This window comes from Cupressus sempervirens, chromosome 10, assembly GCF_028749045.1.
Source record: "Cupressus sempervirens isolate cs-2001-9-10 chromosome 10, ASM2874904v1, whole genome shotgun sequence".
NCBI lineage: Eukaryota > Viridiplantae > Streptophyta > Pinopsida > Cupressales > Cupressaceae > Cupressus > Cupressus sempervirens.
In genome coordinates this window covers 725715201-725729088 of record NC_143127.1, presented here as the reverse complement: position 1 = coordinate 725729088, position 13888 = coordinate 725715201, and the positions used below count along the sequence as shown (strand labels likewise).

At 31.0% G+C, this 13888-nt stretch overlaps 1 long non-coding RNA gene across 1 annotated transcript; it reads left to right on the top strand.

Moving 5' to 3' along the window:
- The first annotated feature begins 1039 nt into the window (after window positions 1-1039).
- Window positions 1040-2784, top strand: LOC149535877 (uncharacterized). Its single transcript, XR_016356995.1, has 2 exons — window positions 1040-1824; window positions 1949-2784. It is a non-coding gene; the product is annotated as an uncharacterized LOC149535877 (long non-coding RNA).
- Window positions 2785-13888: the final 11104 nt, after the last annotated feature.

Below are 13888 nucleotides of genomic sequence, written 5' to 3'. Positions count from 1 at the left end.
ATAGGAATATGAAATAAAAGAAAATGAGCATAGAGAACTTCATCAACCAAAATCTTTAGGATAATATCTCACCTCAACTAATTAGTTATGTTGTGATATTTAATAGTTGTCTATTATCCTCATTCTCAACCATACCACCTTTTTTGATACAAATTTTCAATCAAAGATGAAATGAAAACCATTCATCCATTTCTTCAAAACACTATAATTTTTTATCAAACAATTCACTTAATATTCATAATATTAGTTTGATAGAAAGAATTGTATTGACACAAATGAAAAAAATAAAATACAACAAAAAACACACCCCTAATATCATATTGATTGTTTATATGTTTATAAATATTTTCTTAAAGTTACTTTTACCATGACTAATACCTAATCTTATAGATGATTCTCAAAGAAAACATCCTTTCTTGTAACATTACTTTACAAATCATTTGATTAAAATGACTAATACCTAATCTTCCATATAGTATTCAAAACTATGTCCTTTGCATCACATTATTGGTCTGTTTATTACCAATACCCAAAAAAATCTTATAGATAATTCTCAAAGAGAACATCCTTTCTCCTAACATACTTTACAAATCATTTGATTAAAATGACTAATACCTAATCTCTGAATATAATTCTCAAAAATACGTCCTTTCTCATCACATTATTGAAAAGGTCAGTTTATTACCAATACCCAAAGAAATGCAGGCGCTTACCGACACAATTATTATTACTTTTGCAAATTGTTAGTCAAAGACTTTTAAATGGCGGTCAGTTGTACGTGATAAGCGAACAAATGATAATGGCTTGTCGGTTCTTTTCACAGTAAGTATGACTGAATTTTCTACTCGTACATTGTACGAATCTTGCTTTTCCACCACCCTTAACAGTTTCGTCCCTTGAAAAGTATTTTTTCCTGTCCAAAAATATCGACGAATATGATTGCCTGTCACATTATTCCATATATCTTACATAGAATAATTTGGTACGTGTTCTAACATTGTGACTAAATTGGCAGCCACTTATTTTAAGGAAGATGAAATGACGTCCATGAGTTGGATTTTTAAGAAAGATCGACTAAAGTCATCATGGTTTACATGTGCATGCACACGGCACTAGAAGACTTCATCAGATTATAACAAAGTTTCCATGCTTGGAACGCACTAGAGTTTTCAACATCTTTGCTGTCTATGAACATACTCTAAAGAAAATGCACATGTTTCAATGTACATCCAAATGCGTGAGCTGTTTTGATGCAGTTATATATAGATCTATCTTATTAATTCAACCTCAAGAAATGTTGAACTTCATAACATGAACCGATGAAATAGAGGGAGGAGTGTGTCAAGCGTTGAGAGATATACTATAAAATGGTGTTTTGTTCGTCCTGCTTTAGTGCAAGAAACGTTTAGAAGGGTGTGTTTTGGTTCCCCTTTTTCTTCCAAATGATTCAAACAAATTTACAATTGCAAAGAGTATTTCAATCCGTCCAATGACTGCTTCAAGTTATTTGTTACAATACCCTAATTTTCATTGCCCATATCTTACTCACCGGCTTGTTATATGTGAATGAAATGTCACATCATGGTGAAGGAGAAGATATCATGTTATTTGTAACATATCATCTGGAGGAAAATGAGGAGCCTAAGCAGATTTTTCTTTACGTTTCTTGCATTGTAGTAGTATCTTTCTCCTCTCCGGCAAATAAGGCTCAGAATACGTGAGACGGTTGAAAGAGCAGTTGAATATGGGTCGACTATTGGAAATCAAAGAAGATATAAGGAGTATGATAAAGAGAAGTAAGCCTCCGAAGAAGAACACACTAAGGTTGGTGAAAAGCTCAGTTGCCTATGCATTTTTTTATTTTTGATTTTTTCCTCTCAATATCTGATGTTTCGTTTTTGGGCTTCACAATTTTATGAACAAGATATTTTATTTATGAATATTGAAGGCAGCAAAACAAGTTCAAGCTTCTGATAACGATGAGCTAATTTGGAACATTGATGTCTCCTTATTCAAGACTCATACAAGGACTGGACAAGTTGATTGTCATGACGAAATATTTGATGTAATTGTGAAGCTCATTATAAACAAGGTGAATAGGGAGGTGATGAACGAGATCAAGGAAGATATTTCATATACTATTTTATCTTATCATTTTTGAGGGATCGTAAAAGAGATATTCTTTGCTTTATAAGAGATTTCGTCATTTTTAGATGGTTATTAAACATAATTATTTTTGAGGGGTGCAAAGATTAAGCTCATAGTTTTGTATATTTTGTCAGTGTAGTGTTGTATCATAAGTTTGGTTATATTATTTTTTTAATAGAGTCGAACATATTAATTTTTTAATAGAGTCGAACATTTAATAGAAGTTTACGGTCCATTTAGCTAGGACCAACGTAGCTGTTGAAGGGCATTCCAAGTTAATGGTATAAGCTGTCAATTGATGGTCGAACATGCATTGGTCTCTGGAAGGTGTTTTATCAGATGCCAGGATGTACCTTGATAGAATGGGGGTAAGGACAACTGATTATAATTTTTGACACGAATGTGATTTTTTGTTCAAGTTTTATAGTAGCTTCAAATGGAGTTGGGTGGTCTGCCAATTAAGCTCCGCTCTATTGTGGTCAGAAATATATACTTCTCTAAGTGCCATAAAATCTATGTAGACCCCTAAAGGCCACTTTCCATAATTGTTATATTTTTTAAGATGTCGTTTATTGTAATAACTATGATTGGTTATTTCAAAATTTAAAAATTATTTCACAGTTTTAGTTTTCGTCATTTAAGGAAAGTATGATTTAATTTTCAGCTTTCAAGGAATTAATTTCCAGGGTTCCCTAAAATGGCAAAATTCCATGATTTGTAAAAACTAGCAAACAGGGTAACTCTCTATTTTTTCTATTTTAGAGGGTTTTTTGTTATTTAAGAAGATGCAAAATTGAGTTTAAGGATGGTTAGTGAATGCAAAATATTTGAGTTTTGAAATATGTGTATTTCATCTGTGTTTTGTTATTTGTTTTCTTTTTATAAAACTTATTGTTGTCTATTGATATCTAGGCCCTATATCAATAGCTGAAAAATAATTTTGCTAGGGGAACTACATGGCTAACAAGATGGCTTTGTAGGGATTGAGAATTACGACTGTTAGGTGTTGGAGATAGCTAGTGACAATCCCTATTGATATCATCACACTCATTGAGTATGAAGGAAAGGTCATGATTCACAGAACATGATTTTAATCAACTACGACAACTAGTTACAATACGATACCCTTTTGTATTTCTTTGAGGGTGGCGAATTCAACTGGTTGATAAATTCAATGGAACACATCACATCACCTATTGTTCTTTATAATAACTTACAAAAAATTATCATAAAAAAGATTTGAGACAACCAATAAGTACAAAAGGGATTGGCCATTGAATGATAAGCACAAATTCTTAGCACAACATGATTGCATTGACCCCCAAACTTGATGTACATTTATGGAAAAGGCTTGTTATCGTTATTTTCTATGGACTAGTATACTATCACTTTCCTTTGTACAATGGTGAGAATTATAATTTTGATAATCAACTTTTCTAGAAGATCTACTCCTATAAAGCTAAAAACACCTTACTACCTAAAGCTAGTTTATTTTGCATAACCAAAACCACTATTAACAAAGGTATTTCTTAAAATTTCAAGCTAAAAGATCTTTATAAACCAAAGGTATTAGTTGACATGGGAGGTCATTTCATCAAAATTGAGCCTAGACATATCAAACAAGAGTGACATGATATGGTATGTGTGTGTGTGTGTGTACATTACTGTGGGTGACTCGCTTCCATTCATAGAGGCCATAGAAGGACATGACAAGTTGATTTCCTTGCAACTCAAAATACTTGGTAGAATTGGTGGTATTGTGTTCAAGATTAATGAGGAAGTCATATCACAGGCTATGGGGTTATTATTGAGGGGAAAGAAGTGGAGATGGGTTACTAAAAAAGCATATGAGACTAGTAAACATTGGTTTTTTTTAAAGAAAGTGAAGTACAATTTGTTTCCATGGTGGTTCCAGTGGAGAGAGCTTACAGACCCCATCGGGTGATCTTTTCTTTTAGATAATGAAATAACTAACTCTAGAAGGGAGACATAAATAATGTTATTATTACCACTTCCCTTTGCTAAATTATTTTCATTATTGTGATGAAATTTATTTCCCTCTTTTTGTTAATAGATTTAAAATCTTTGATTATAGATGTGAGGAAATGTATGAATGAGGTTAAAATTTATATCCTTCATGATGGTTTGGTTTTTTGATTGAATAGCTTCCATAAAGATATGTATCAAACTAGGAATATTGCACTAATTCAACTCTCTACACCTAACGCTTCCCTCTGGCCGTTGCTACCTTTAGATCCAATATTTCATCTATGTCTCAAGCTTCCCCTCCATCCAACACTAGGAAAGAAGAGGTCCCTCACATGGTGTCTTTCTCTTAATCTAATGTTAAGCTGGAGGTGGACCCCATAAATCTTAATACTAAGTTGATAAGAGGTAGGAGGAGATCCCACTACTTTCTTAATAATCCAAACAATAAGGAACAGGTGAAAAACCAACAAAGAGATGACATGGTTGATTTGGACTGTGAATCCAAAGTTAGTTAGTAAAATAATAAACAATCTCATTATAATCAAATGGTCAAGAGGATTCTAATGAGTCCTCTACTTACAATGAAGTCGCCTTTCAATAGCCTTCCCATGTCTTGGCTTCTTTTAGCATATGTACTATGTATCTAAATTTCTGAAAATAAATTATGGACTCCTCCTTAACTGCTAGCTCCCCCTCTGAGGAAACAAAAGAGTAAAATGCCTTCTAGCTCTAACCTCCTACATGTCTCCTTGGTTCATTCCACCAATCTGCCTTGCCCCCTATCCCACCCATGATGGTCCCCCCACATCACCACCCTATAAAAAATCCCCCCCGATTCTTGATAAGAATGCTTACATCCAGGTGGAAGTGGAGCTAAAGAAGCTATGGATTAAGCTGGAGAAGTCTATGGATAGAATGATCTAGCCGGTGCCTCATTTCATGACCTTGGCTGATTTTGGTGTCAAGGTCATGCATATACTGCACTACCCTTTTTTCCCTGCAATAGGAGAAGGAGAATGGGGAACATAGAGGACCATGATGTGGGAAGCTATACTTGTTCTTGGCTTATGACTATATAAATGTGCTATTGTTTAAGCCCAACTAGGAGAACAAAAAGATTGAAGATTTTTCCTTTTTTTATGTGTTTATTTTTAATTATGTTATGTTATTTTACTATTCTTTAAAGTCTCAAGCCCCACATGATTAGATTTGGAAAAATTTCATCATGGTTTCAATGATTTATAGTACGAACATCAATGATACTATGTTTTGTTTAGTTGCTAGATTAGAGTGTATGGTTTTTCCTTTCTTCTCTTTGCAGGCCCTGCTTTGATAGTAAGTTGGTGGTTCACTACTATATTTTTTTATATTAATTATTGGTCTATAGTGTGTTGGCGGTTCACTATTCTCTAGGCTAGTCACCCAAATTTTGACTATCTTTAACATCAAAACCATTTAATAGAATAATCCCATTTTTACTATCGTAAATAGAAAAAGTAAAGTTTCCTATTGATCTATTAAAAAATACAACTAAATCAACATCTAATAGTTTAGATATTGAGAATCAAGTGATATTATTAATTTAACATCATTAAATATTATAAAGATGAATTTTATTTGATGCTGAAGTAGAATGTATTATCTTTAAATGTGACTAACATGGTTAATTAAAGTTACATATATATCCAATAAATCAAAATATAAAGAAAATGAGTATTTAACAAAGAAAATAAATAGTAAAATACCAAAGATATAAAATCAAATAATAAATATTCTTGAGAAGACATGTTGTTATAACCCTAGTATCAAAAATATAGGATAAGACTCAAATTCATTAGGTACACTTGAGAAGCTTGACCTACCTTCCGAAAACAAAAACACATTTAAAATTATGTATTTCATTGAATAAATTTCCCGTCACAATCCCTTCTAAGATATTTGTCTCCAAAAGTAATGTGCTACCTAGATCATTTGATTTTATGGAGCCAACTCATTCTTGGATCACCAAATTCATCGTATTTTATATCCTTGAACATAGAGTCTAAAATATTTATTATTCTTATAACTTCATGTGAATGCTTACTAGAATTCAGCAACAACCTATTAGAAAGAAACTTATATGTTACATATTCAATTACATTTTCTATAACCATATTAGTATAACTATATTTTCCATGAACTTTTACTTCACATGTTTAATAAATGAAAGCTCATGAGTAACATAGTGACTAGTACTAGCACAAATTAAATTTATCGAATTGAATTAGTTTACACAGATATCATCAAAAATCAAAAACCAATTCTCTTATTGGTCACAATGTTAATTTTCCCACCCATAGAAACAATAACTCCCTATCCTAATGAGAATGAGTTATTAGATAAACAACACAATGATATTTCTTTATATAAAATGAGCTTGCAACATTTTCTAGTTATTGGTATAGCTTTTTAAAGTACATAATATTATGTGAGGGAGAGAAGAAAGTTGTTTTGCATCACAGTTCTTCAAAATTGTATTATATGGGTATACATAATAGAATGCAATGCTTTCTAAAGTTCTCAGACAAATGATGAAATATACAACTTTCTTCTAGGTTAAGGTTGAATTCAATTCTCGATTAAGTTATAAGATTACAATTGCTCATGCTTGTTATATAGATCATAGGTTATGAAGATTACAATGGCCCATGCCTCTTATAAAGATCACAATGACTCATTTATTATGGGGAAGGAGTGGAATAAAGTAGCTAGATTCTCCAATGTATAATGTGAAGTGTCCCATTGGGTGATCATATCTAAAGTCCACCACCTTACTGTGTATATTCTATTTTCATGGAATGATGAGACATTTAATCACCATGCTGATTTTTTTATCCCCTATATTTCACCATGTGGTTGATTTTGAACCACTAATGGTCCACATGGAAATTAAGTTTTTGAAATGAATATGCCATTACTCCCTTTATAATTGTCTACTTTTTATTGCATATAGAGTTAAAAAGTTTCAAAAGTCTCGAAACTCAATATATTTTAAACTATGCTAAGAGGTATTCTATACAATGGTAGCACAAATGCCAAACACAAGAATATGCAAGAATAGATTCCTTGTCAATAAAAATGAAAAGGGAGCAGTTAGATACTTTTAATTTAAACATTAAATTATTAAATCATAAAATAAAAAATAATTTCCAATAGATGCTCAAAATAATAAGAAGCCAAATGGAAGTCGAAATAATAGACCCAAAAAAATAGGACCCAAAAAATTAGGGCCCAAAAAATAGGGCTTAAATAATTTCATTGAAAATTTAAATATTAACTTTTTTTATTAAACATAATTTTGCATGCACGTTCATGCTTATTTTTTGTGAGGAGCAAGTCAATTTGAAGAATTTTTTTTGGAATGTGAAGAGACGTCCATTGGGAGATATGAGGAGCCTCTCACAAGTTTTAAAACAAAGACTTTCATTTGATTTTCATTTTCTGTTTTTGGAGGAAGGAAGAGGTGGAGATTATTAAAGGAGTAGATTGGAGATTTTGAAGAGGAGTAGATTGAAGTTTTGGAGTAATTTTTTTGTAGGTGAGATTCCTACTATTTTTAATTTTAATTTTTTAATTTTTTAAATTTTTAATTTTTAATTTATATTTTCATTTAGATTTAGATTTAGATTCAAAATTAGTTATAATATTCTACTTTGATTTATATTTCAATTTCAATTAGTTTCATTTAGATTTAAAATTCTATTCAAAATTGTTTAGATTTATGTTTAATAGTTTAGTCTTGTATGTTTGATTTAGATTTAGATTTCCATTCAAAATCTATTTGGTCTATATATTTTATAATACTTTTCATTTGCATATTTTAAATGTGCATGTTTCAAATTATTTTTAGATTTTCATGTTTCAAATTACTTTTAGATTTGCATATTTCAAAATGGTTTGGGTTTGCATGTTTTAGATTTGAATGTAGCATAATAGTTTTATATTTACGTGTTTCATGTTTCATAGTTAAATTTTATTATGAATGTGGATGGCAATACCACCATATCAATAAACTTTTTATTTTATTAAAGTTAATGATTTATTTAATGTAGATGAATCATATGCTTAGTATATATTTTATCATTGTTTAATTATATTATAAATGTGTTTTATTTATTTTTCAAACACACACACACACACACACACACACAGAGAGAGAGAGAGAGAGAGAGAGAGAGAGAGAGAGAGAGAGAGAGAGAGAGAGAGAGAGAGAGAGAGAGAGATTATGTTTTCAATGTTTGAAAAGTGAAAGACAATGCCACCATATTTCAAACATTACAATATAAATGTTTCATTTAGAATAGATTTGATTTTTATTTATCTTATTTTGAATTATATTCATTTAAAAAAAAATGTTAATTACTAATACTTTTTTATTCTGATTATTTATATATGTTAATGTTTGTTTACAAGTCTGTAGGTTACTATTTGAGTTATGGATGCCTCGAATAGATAATCAAATATTATTGATAATAGCCTGCCAACTTTCGTGGCCTCAAGTGATTTCTTTGACACTGATTTTGGCAAATAACTATAAATAATTAAAGAGTCATGCACAACTATAATTAAATTTGTGGATAACACAAAATTTCCAATTGACTATCTTGAACAAATGAAAGTAATCTAGATGAAAGATGTGGAAAAATTCTAGCTTGACACATTTGTAAAAGTGGATGAGTTTCCTAAATGATGAAATAAGTCATTCACAATCATTGTTCAAATAAAGGTCGCAATACAATCCTAATCATCGAAGAATGTGACATGTATTTACACATACATAGAAATGTTTTGTATATAGTTCATTCTTGTCACTAGTTTTAGACTTTTACTACTTCTAATTAGTTGTATTGGGAGTTGTGGTTCCCCATTGTTCTTTTTAATTTTCATGAAGATGACATGAATTTTATTTTATTTTATAAAGTTGTCTTTAATGGATGTGGCTTCAAAATATGTTTATTAAGAAATAAAATCATGAGTCTGCATTGATTTCCTTCACAATAGACATTTTTATTGATTAAAATTATTAATCATTGCAATAAAACTTGCATTAGTACTATTAACAATTCAACAATATATAATGTTCTTACATCATTATGTGCAAATATTTTTTTATAAAATTTATTCTTATCTATTCTTTCACACTTTTTACATCATTTAAATAGTTTTCTTGGGTCTTAGAATTCCCCTTTCATCAAAAGGATAAAATTAAATTGTTTCCACTATTTGAGTCATTTTTAAAACCTATATCCCAATTTTGAGCATAGTTCTACTCCAAATACTCCAACACTACACTTAAATTGCATACTTCCCTTTACCATGTCCCTTATTTTAGTGTAAAATTTAACCACTTATCAACCCTAACCCTAACAATAAGTTTCATATAAATGAAATTATAAACCTTGAATACTAACTCCAACTCTAACTCTACATGTGACTGTACTTAGAATTTAGTAAATTACATACATAATCTTAACCTTATGTTTACTAGTAACTAGAAATAATATTATATTTTCAATATAGAGGAATACATACATACATACATACATACATACATACATATTGTTGAAAACAGATTGATAGAAGTATGATAATGTGTTTCAATCATTGTTTTGTCACTAATGTCACACCTGCTACTTGTTTGATTGATGAAGAGGATTTGATCAGGTATAATAACAAAAGAACATATAGAAAAGGTTGAGTTATGATATGAAAAAGGAGTACAAAGATTAGTTAAGACAGTGATGATGTAGTGCAATGCTTATGTACTTAATATTGTAAAGGTTGGATAAACTGACTAAGTCTAGAAGAATAAGTAAGAAGAATTGAGTTTGTTAATCTTGACTAAGTGGACAATAGGTGCTGAGAAAAGTTAGTGCAACCCAAGCAAAAAATTTAGTTAGAGCCAAGAAAATTAAAATTTTAGTTTATGCTGAGTGATACAGTGTATGCCAAATAAAGTTTAGTTGATGTCGAGCACCACTAAACTTTAGTGCTAGCTGAGCAATATAGTTAATGATGAGTGGAAGAATAGTATGGAATTTGATTGACAACATATTGATGCAGAGTGCTAGTATTCATGTTAAATCATGGATTTGATGAATCTAAGTTGACTTTTTTGTTTTCTTAAATTTTGTGAAGCATGTGGAAGATAATTATGATGAGTTGGTGGTACATAATTCATGGTAAACTATTTTGAGGCAAATTCAAAGAAGATTCAAGGAGAAGTTTCTAGAAGGGACTAAAATGAAAAGATAGGTAGATTCATTGAATCCTACCTAACCCTAAAATGAACAATAGATGATGAATGAAAAAAGTCTTAATTTTCTATTTATAAAGATGGTTGGTCAGAAGTAATGTGGATCAATATTGGAAAGCCTAAGGAACTGCTTCATTAGAAATCGAACAAAAGGCATTGTTATTGGCAAGCAAAGAATGAAGGCTTAAGAGGATGGATGCTTGAAGGGTGAACAAGCTATCAGAGTTGAAGTGTGTGAAAGCCAAGCCAAATGATAGACCAAAATAGAGATTTGTAATATGTAAGTGAGTTGTAAGTTGTTATCAGATCAAGACTTATTGTTACTTTCTAATCATTATACCAGTCTAGGGTAAATCTTTGGATTAAGATTGACCTAATAGTCATTTGTAAATACTTTAACCGGGTGACATTCCAAGTGAATGATATAAACTCCTCTAATAAGGCTCACTCCTAATAGGGTAATTGAAATCCTCTAACCAGGTCACATTTAATGTTTATTGTAACCTTTAATAGGGTTGGCATTTAATAGGGTATCACTTCAAAAGAGTGGGAATGAGTAGCATGTTAGTGGTGATTTTTTCAAAATTGGGTTTCCACATAAAATTGTTGTGTCAAATGTGTTTGTGAATTTGTTATGTTTCATGTTTACATTTATGCAAAGTTGATTTGCAATAACCTAAAAGTTTAACTGAATGTATGATTTAATGGATGCATGTGAGTTGAATACATATTATGGATATGGCTTCATTAAGATGTGAAAAGTATTATTTATATACCTAGACCTTGTATAATTGATTCACCCCTCTCTCAGTTATTCTAAATAATTCCAACAATTGGTATTAGCATCATCTGTATAAGAGGATTAGTTTGACGGCACTAGAAGAAAAAGATCAAGATGTCAAAAAGAGAGGTACCTAAGATACAGAGATAACTTTCCTAGATAACCTACCTAGGAAGTCTTGAAGATCATGCACAATCTACCATCATCACTGAGCATGTTGATCCTATTGGAGCCCTAACAGCTGAAGGCCTAAAAAATAAGAAAGAACACAATTAGGCAATGTTGGAGATTTCCTCTGTTTTAAGTTATGACGAGCTCGATGACATCAATGGTGCAAAGAAGATATGGGATGATCTTCACACCATCCATGGTGGTGATGCAAATGTATTGAGAGCCAAATCTAAAAGTCTTAGAGCTAAGTTCAATGATATGAGAATGCAAGAAGGTGAAAATGTTTCTCAATATTGCTTTAGGATAGAAGATGTTAATGCTATAAGAGGATCTACTAGTAAGATAGATGGCGATGGACTGTATTAAGAAAATTTTTGCAAACACTGTTGCCCATCTATGCTATTAGAGTTTCTGCAATACAACAATTGAGATGTATACTAGATTTTAATATGAATCTTGAAGGTCTAGTATGTAGGCTCACTCTTTTGAGCTATCAAATTTTGATATCTTCAAATCTGACAATATTGAATCTACTTTCAAAGCTAAGCTATCATTAAAGAAATCTAGTTAGTAGAAGACGAAAAAGGTAAAATATGTTTCCTATGACAGTGATATAGATGAGGAGAATGTAGAAAAACTTGAAGCTCTTATAGAAAGGAGATTTCACAGAGGTAAAGGGAAATTCAAAAACAAGTTACCTTTCATGTGTTTTAATTGCAATGAGTTTGGTCATATTTCTGCTAGATGTCCAGAGAAGAAGAACTACAAAGATGGAGACAAATACAAGAGTAGAAGAGATGAAGACAACAAAGATTACAAAGACAAAGGAAAGAAGTCTTTCTACATTTGAAAAGAGGAAACCAAAGATGGATATGATGATCCCAATGATGAAGTGGTGTATGTTGCAATGAAGGATGAGACAACTGCACTAATGTCTTGTGTGAACAAGAATGATAGGTAGATCATTGATAGTCAGTGTTCACATCACATGACTAGAGATAAAATTAAGTTCATTACCTATGATAGAAATAGTGTAAGGTTTGGTAATGATACACCTTGTCTGATGAAAGGAAAAGGTTTTGTCAAACTAACAAAAATGATTTTATGTGACAATGCTTATTATGTTGAAGGACTTAACTATAATTTGTTGAGTGTGTCACAGTTGAATAGTTTAGGTTATAAGGTTGAGTTTGAGGACAAGATTGTGAAGATATAAGATACTAATGGTAAACTAATTGGGAAAGGTGATCAGACTAGAAGTAATCTATTCTATCTTGATATAGATAATGTTACTTATCTAGTTGTAGAATTTGATGATGTGTGGTTATGGAACAGGAGGTCATGTCATGTTAATATTGATAACTTGGTTAGTATTAGTAACAAGATAAGATTTAGAGGTCTTCCTAAGTTGAAGAAACCTAACAATATAATTTACAAACAATGTTAGTTAGGCAAAATGATAAAGTCTAGTTTTAAGAGTAAGACTCATCCTTCTAAAGAAATTTTGGAGATTGTTCATACTGAATTGTATGGAACAATCGATTTGCAAAGCTATAAAGGTGATAAGTAAATTATGCTATTTGTTGATTATTATTCTATGGCGATGACAATTATGTTTTTGAAATAGAAATCTAATGCTTTCCAAATGTTTAAAAGTGGTACTTGGTAAGAGTTTAAAAGGAAATAGGTAAAAGTCTAAAATGTTTGAGAATTGACAGAGGAGGTGAATTTACATGAAATGAGTTGGAGATGTTTTGTAATGATAGAGGAAGCAAAAGATAAATATTAGCTCCTAGAACCCTTCCACAAAATGGAATTACTGAAAGGAAGAACAAATCTGTAATGAACTATGCTATGAAACCCACAATGCAGAAAAATGATGCTTTAAAATACTGGAGAGAGTCTATAAGTATATTTTTCTATACCTTGAGTTGTGTGCAAGTGAAGAAAAGTACTCATCGAACACCTTTCAAACTATGGTATGGATATCCATCCAATATAAAATATTTTAAGGTATTTAGAAGCAAGTTTTATATCCTCAAATATTTTAGAAATGGTAAATTAGATGCAAAGTGTGGAGAAGGTATATTCCTTGGCTATTTGACAAGAGGTAAAGCTTATAAGTTTTTAAATATTAACACTAATAAAGTTGTGGAGTGTGTAAATATGAAATTTGATGAATATATATAAGTACATGAGGTTGATCCTATGAAGGAACCAGAGGAAAGAAAAGCATTTGTATAATTTTATGAAGGTATGCCTGCTCATGAAGAAGTTGTAAATCAAGTTTCAAATCAGTAACAAGTTTTCATGGCTGCTGAGTCACACACTATGAATGTGGAGTTGTATTCAAGAATCCATCTACAATCAAGTGCCAAGTTACCGAGTGAAGTTAAGGCACATTCTGATTCTAAGATTAATGTACTTGAAAGAGATGTTAAATTACTTGATAGAGAAGTACATAGTGACTCAGAAGTTGATAGACCAAATGAGAAAAATAGAGT